The 6,558-nt window shown below is 42.0% G+C and overlaps 1 long non-coding RNA gene across 1 annotated transcript; it reads left to right on the top strand.

The window, feature by feature from the left end:
• The first annotated feature begins 4,906 nt into the window (after positions 1-4,906).
• LOC149398135 (uncharacterized) lies at positions 4,907-5,289 on the top strand. The gene is made up of 3 exons (XR_016297041.1): positions 4,907-4,947; positions 5,029-5,121; positions 5,194-5,289. It is a non-coding gene; the product is annotated as an uncharacterized LOC149398135 (long non-coding RNA).
• Positions 5,290-6,558: the final 1,269 nt, after the last annotated feature.

Here is a 6,558-nt window from a genome sequence, read left to right as displayed (position 1 = left end):
TTATTTTTTAGGCAAGCACTTCCAGGAACAGTTCTCATACAAGCGTCATGAGCAGATGGAGAGAGTCAAAATAAATGACCTCATGATGCCTCTCCCCCTGATTGCCTCAAAATAATACCAAAGGCAATGATCTACCAAAACAGAGGGAGGACAAACAAACACAGCCTGTAAGGAGGTGAGAACTGAAGCAAACAGCAGTATATACATCAACAGTAAACTTGAAAGAGGTTTAACACACCAACCAGAACCCAGTCTGAAACAAAAGTTAAACTGAAGATAAAACCCGACAGAAGGATGTCTGAAAAAGAAGTTAGAGGATACAGACCAGACCATAAAAAAACACACATCAACTAGAGGGATTCCCAGTAGAAACGTCATTGGCTTGACCTTCAGAGCCCTCGGATTAGCTGATGACATCATCTTCGGTATCTTCATCATCTACGTTGTCATCAGGACTTACAGTGTGGCTCGGCTGAGAGGATGAAGCACCATCAGTTGTAGAAGAAGAAGTCATAACTGTGATAAGACGTTCACAAGCAGATTTCCTTCGAGAGGAGATATCAATGATCTCCTTGAGCACAACAACTTCTTCAAAGAGGCCTTTCACTACAAGAAATAGCACATTTAGTGACGACACTATTAGCGACGATTTAGTCGTCGCTAATAACCCTTTTAGCGACGATATTATCGTCGCTAATTCTTTGGTGCGAGAAATATTAAAGTTTGGCGACAAAGATAATTAGCGACGACTTTATCGTCGTCAATTCTTTTTTGTCGTCGCTAAGTTCGCGGGAAAATAATTAGCGACGATAAATTAGTCGCTAATTATTTCAAAATTCATTTAGCGACGAAAATATCGTCGCTAAAAATGTTGAATTAATTTCGAATTTTAAAGAGGGAAAAATCCCTCCAATTTAATTCAGACGAAAACATTTAGCGACGATAAAATCGTCGCTAAAGATTGTTTTATCGTCGCTATACAATTAGCGACGAAATAATCGTCGCTAAATGTTATCGAATTTTGACGAATTTTAAAGAGGGAAAAATCCCTCCCATTAAATTAAAACGAAATGATTTAGCGACGATTTAATCGTCGCTAAATGTGTGAAATTTACTAATAGCGACGATTTAATCGTCGCTAAATGTCTGGTTAACGTAAGTTCATTTAGCGACGAACTGAAATCATTTAGCGACGATAAAATCGTCGGTAAATGTCTTTAAATACCAGAACGCGACCCAGCTTCCCCATTCGCTCAGAAACCCTAAAACTTCCATTTCTCTCTCTACTTTCTCCCTCCTCCGTTGTGTGCCTCCTCCGCCGTGTGCCGCCGACGCTCCTCCGCCGTGTGCCTCGCCGGTAAGTCTCTCTCCTCACTACTTATCTCTCTCTCCTCACATCTCTCTCCTAAAGTCTCTCTCTCCCATTACAGCTCCTCCTCCGCCGCTCCTCCGCCGCTCCGCCGCCGACGTCGACGCCGCTCCACCACCGACGCCGACGCCGCTCCCCTTCTCTGACCGCGCGCGCTCTCCCTCTAATTTGTCCGATCGGTACGTTTTTTTTTTAAAATATATATATATATATATATATATTAGTTAGTTATAGGATTAATATATATTAGTTATAAATTTATTTATATATTAGTTATATATTAGTTATATATGATTAATATATATAGGATTATAAACTTTAGTTATAAATTTATTTTAATTAGTTATAGGATTATAAACTTTAGTTATATATTTGTTATAAATTAGTTATAAATGAATTATATATTTTTAGTCATAAATGTTTGTTATATATAACTAATATAATTTATTTAGTTATATAATTATAAATTAGTTATAAATGAATTATATATTTGTAGTTTATAAATTTGTTATAATTTATATTTTTAGAATTATATATTTGTTATACCAAATATAAATTTTATAAATTATAAATGAATTATAAATATTTGTTATAAATTTTATAAATTATAAATGAATTATATATTTGTTATAAATTTTATATTTGGTAAAATTATGTAAAAACAATTAGTTAGTTTATGTAAATTAAATGGAATTGTATTTAATTGTTGTTAGAAATGATTAAAAATGTGATGGATTATGAATTTTAATAATCGAACCACTGAGGTTGGATTTATTGTTAGTTTTAGGATGTTTCTATGCAGGTTTTAAAGTTAAAGGCTTGATGCCGGATTGTTAAGTTTATAGGGGAGGTTCTGCCGAAATTTCGGTAGGATCGATCGTGAAATTATAAAATAAAATCCGAAAACTACTAAATTTTGAAATGTTAAATCCATAGGTAAAATGAGTTATCCAAATAGGAATTGGATAATCGAGGACCAACGTTTAAGCGTTGAGTTTGCGGCTGGCATGACAGAGTTCATGGCAATGGTCCGACAACACGTAAATGTCGAAGGACGAGTTAAGTGTCCATGCAAGAGGTGTAACAACGTGTTGATGCAAAAAATTCCTGATATAGAGAATCATCTCTTTATCAGAGGATTTAAGAGGAATTACACGAGGTGGAACTTTCACGGGGAGGAAGAAGATGACGTAATGCAGTATCAGACGGAGTACAGAGGAGGAGGGATGTTTGATGCTGTACACGATATCTTAGATCACAACGACGTAGACGGTGACGATGACAGTATTGACCCGAATGCAGAATACCAGAGTGGACAGTTCGATGACCTTTTCAGCGACCTGAACACAGAATTATGGCCGGGTTGTACGGAGTATTCGTCACTCTCATTTGTTGTCACGTTGATGCATTTGAAAGTGATGAACAAGTGGAAGAATAAGTCGTTTGATCAGCTTCTGAAAGTACTGAAAAAATCTCATCCGATCGGCAACATGATTCCAGAGTCACATTATGAAGCAAAGGCGAAATTGCGTCGATTTGGTATGGGTTACGAGTCGATTCACGTCTGCAAACACGATTGCGCGTTGTTTTGGAAGGACAACGCCAATCTAGACGAGTGTCAAGTTTGTAATGAGAGCCGGTGGATGATGAAAGACGGTGGAAAAAAAGTAGCGCATAAAGTGTTGCGCTACTTTCCACTGAAAGATCGACTTAAGCGACTGTACGCGAGTCGGCACACAGCTCTAGAGATGCAGTGGCACGAGAATGAACGCATTAAAGAGGATGGTGTACTGCGACATCCTGCAGACGGAGCAACGTGGAAGGAGATCGACCGAAAATATCCCATGTTTGCGGCAGAACCGAGGAACGTCCGGCTTGGACTTGCCGCCGATGGTTTCAACCCATTTGGTGACATGAGTTTATCGTACAGTATGTGGCCGGTAGTCTTGACTGCGTACAATTTACCGCCGTGGTTGTGCATGAAAACATCGTACTTGATGTTAACATTGCTTATACCAGGTCGTAGTGCGCCGGGTAAAGACATGGATTTTTTCTTACGACCGCTGATTGATGAGCTGAAGGAATTGTGGGAAACCGGTGTTGTGTTGAGGGATGGTTCGATCGGTGAGCTATTCAGGTTGTTTTCCGTACTTCTATGGACGGTGAATGATTTTCCAGCGAGAAGCAGTTTGTCGGGATGGAGTGGTCAAGGGTACCTTGCTTGTCCGACGTGTAACAACGACACACCATCTTTCAAGGCTCGAAACAAGATTGTTTACTGCGATCATCGTCGATTCTTGCCAAGTGAAGGAGGTGTACGACTCATAATAGCGGGGTATGTGTACCAAGTGAAGGAGGTCACGACTTCTACGGTCAAGTAGAAAACGTCATTGTCTTGACGTATCAGAACAATTGTCGCGTCGTCTTATTTCAATGTTGTTGGTTCGGTGATCAAGATCCGAGGAAAAGGACACGCAACGACAATAACTTGACAAGCGTGTATGTGGCAAAAGAATGGTACAAAGACGAGCCATTTATTTTGGCAACTCAAGCGAAACAAGTTTTCTACTTGGAAGATAACTTGAATGGTCCTGATTGGCGAATCGTCGAAGAGTGTAATCATCGAAATGTGTGGGATCTTCCTGATATTGACCTCATTCTTGGTCAATCTTCGTCTTCAGTTCAGTTGTCAGTAGAACCGTTAGATTTAGATTCACTGTCAACGCGTCATCAGTCTGCGATACCAGAGCCCATGAGCAACGACGCAGTGAACTTGTTGGAAAATATTGAAGAAGAAGAGTTTATCGATGACGAAGAAACTGAGGACGAAGATTTGATGGAAGAAGATGATTTGTCAGACGACGATGATTGATAGTATATAATATTTTTCATTTACTTACTAAATTAACTGATTTAAATCATTAAGAATGCATAACTAAATAAATTTTTTTTTTTAATTTCAGATGGCTGCGGCTACAGGAGCTGGAGGCAGCGGAGGCGGGGATGACTTCTTAGCCCATCTCCCGAATTATTGCCAGTCGGCGCCCGTACGTGATGGCGTCGAAGAAGAAGACGAGGATATCGAACCGGCCGTGCGTGGGCCGACGGTCGGGCTTCGATCTGAGCGTGCACGGCGCCCCGGGGTGAAGGAAGTCGTTATTTATAACGAGGACTTTCAATCGTTCTTGCAGCCAGAGCGCGAGATGGATCCGGATCTCGCGACGTTCGCGAACACGCTCAGGTTGGTCGTCCGAGACAAGATCTCGCCTACGGTCCCAAGGTGGATGAATGCGAACGTGGGGCCGGCGAAGGAGGCCGAGATCCGAGCAGCGATTCGAGACAAGTACGACATTCGAGTCGATGGTGATGCAACCAGGAAGAAGAAGGCGATTGTCGATGCGGAAATCATTCGAGACGCGAAGACTCGTCTTCGCGATTGGAGGCATACATTGCGGTCGTGGTTCGACATCGACTGCAAGAGCAGCGTACCGGTGGCGCGGTCGCTGAAACCGAAGACCGTTAAGCTCGACACCGAATGGGAGACGCTGATACAACGATATACGAGCGATGAATTTAAGGTAATATCGAATCATTTACGTTACTCGAATGTTTATTAAACGATTTGTTATTTACGTGTACGTTTACTTATATTACAACAGGCTATACAAGCGAAGAATAAGGCGAATCGCACGAAGAAGAAGACGAAGACTCGACAGGGGACGATTGGGTTCTCGACCCACCGCATGAAAAACGTAAGTTTTATGTTTATATGATACATCAAATCGTTAAAATTATCTAACACTTGAAGTTTTGTTTACATGCAGAAGAGCGTCGAGACAGGCGCATTCGAGAGCTTGTTTGCGAACTACAAGCGCCAACATCAGTCCGACAAGTCCGAATGGCTGACTCCTGAAGCCTCCGCACGTTATGTAAGTTTACATTTATTTTTCTTATTTTTCGATTAATATATACTAACTAGTTAATTATATCAGGATCGACTGGTCGCTAGGTTCAACACGTTGCGAGCGGAGGCTGAGCACCAAGGAGCGGACGTTGATATTTCCGTTCTAGAGCAGCAGGCGATCCGCGATATTATGGGTTCGCGGACTGATCACTTGACCGGCGTCGGACGTTTGGTGCCACAGGGAGCACGGATGGCGGCTGAAGTCGCCGAAGTCTACCGTTCGGAGGCTGGGACGTCGCAACCAGGATATGTCTCGCATGAGGTGTTGACATCGACCCTCGCCGCGTTCGCCGAGACAATATAGAGTCAGGTGCCCGGCCTCAACCTTAGCTCGTTCATGTCCCAATTTCCGCAGAGTTCGCAGCAGGCTCCGTCATCCCATAGCTAGCAGACTCCGACGGCCGGCGTCCACACTCCGACGCCCGACGTCCGCACTCCGACGGGCGGCCAGCAGAGGACTCCCGACGCCAGCCAGTAGACGACGCCCGGCGGACCAAGTCAGTCTACTCCGACGCCGCAGCCTGCAGAACTTCAGCGCCAGCAGAAAAGCGTTTCTCGTCGAGGAGGGGGAAAACGAGTGGCAGGACGACAAAGCAAACGTCGCGACTAGTGGTTTATTAGTTGTTTTGTGTATTTATTATTTACATATTTCTCGATAACCGAAAACGTACGTAACCGGATTTTATATAGTTGTTGATTTGGATAATATAATTTAGTTTTTATTTGATTTTTCATTTTAGAATTTCACAACCAAAAAACCGTAAAAAATAAATAATTAACGACGAAAAAAAAATCGTCGCTAATTATTATTCCACACAACGTTTTAGCGACGACTTTGTCGTCGCTAATTCACGCGGGAATTTTTCCCGCGCCAATTAGCGACGACAAAGTCGTCGCTAATTATCTGTTTCACAATGACAAAAACTTCTCGTCACAACATTTAGTCGTCGCTAATTGACACGGGATTTTTTCCCGCGGTAATTAGCGACGACAAATTCGTCGCTAATTGTCTGTTTCAAAATGAAAAAAAACTTCTCGTCACAATATTTAGGGACGACTTTATCGTCGCTAATATCGTCGCTAAATATTTACCGACGATTAAATCGTCGCTAAATATATTTAGGCACGGCGAATTAGCGACGATTTTTATCGTCGCTAAGATCGTCGCTAAATACATTTAGCGACGATTTTAGGGTTATTACTGACGAAAAAAATCGTCGGTAAA

The sequence above is a fragment of the Urtica dioica genome, chromosome 5 (genome assembly GCF_054948205.1).
Source record: "Urtica dioica subsp. dioica isolate 48M chromosome 5, U.dioica_male_clone48M_v1_H2, whole genome shotgun sequence".
Taxonomy (NCBI): Eukaryota; Viridiplantae; Streptophyta; class Magnoliopsida; order Rosales; family Urticaceae; genus Urtica; species Urtica dioica.
This window is presented reverse-complemented; position numbering and strand designations above follow the sequence as displayed.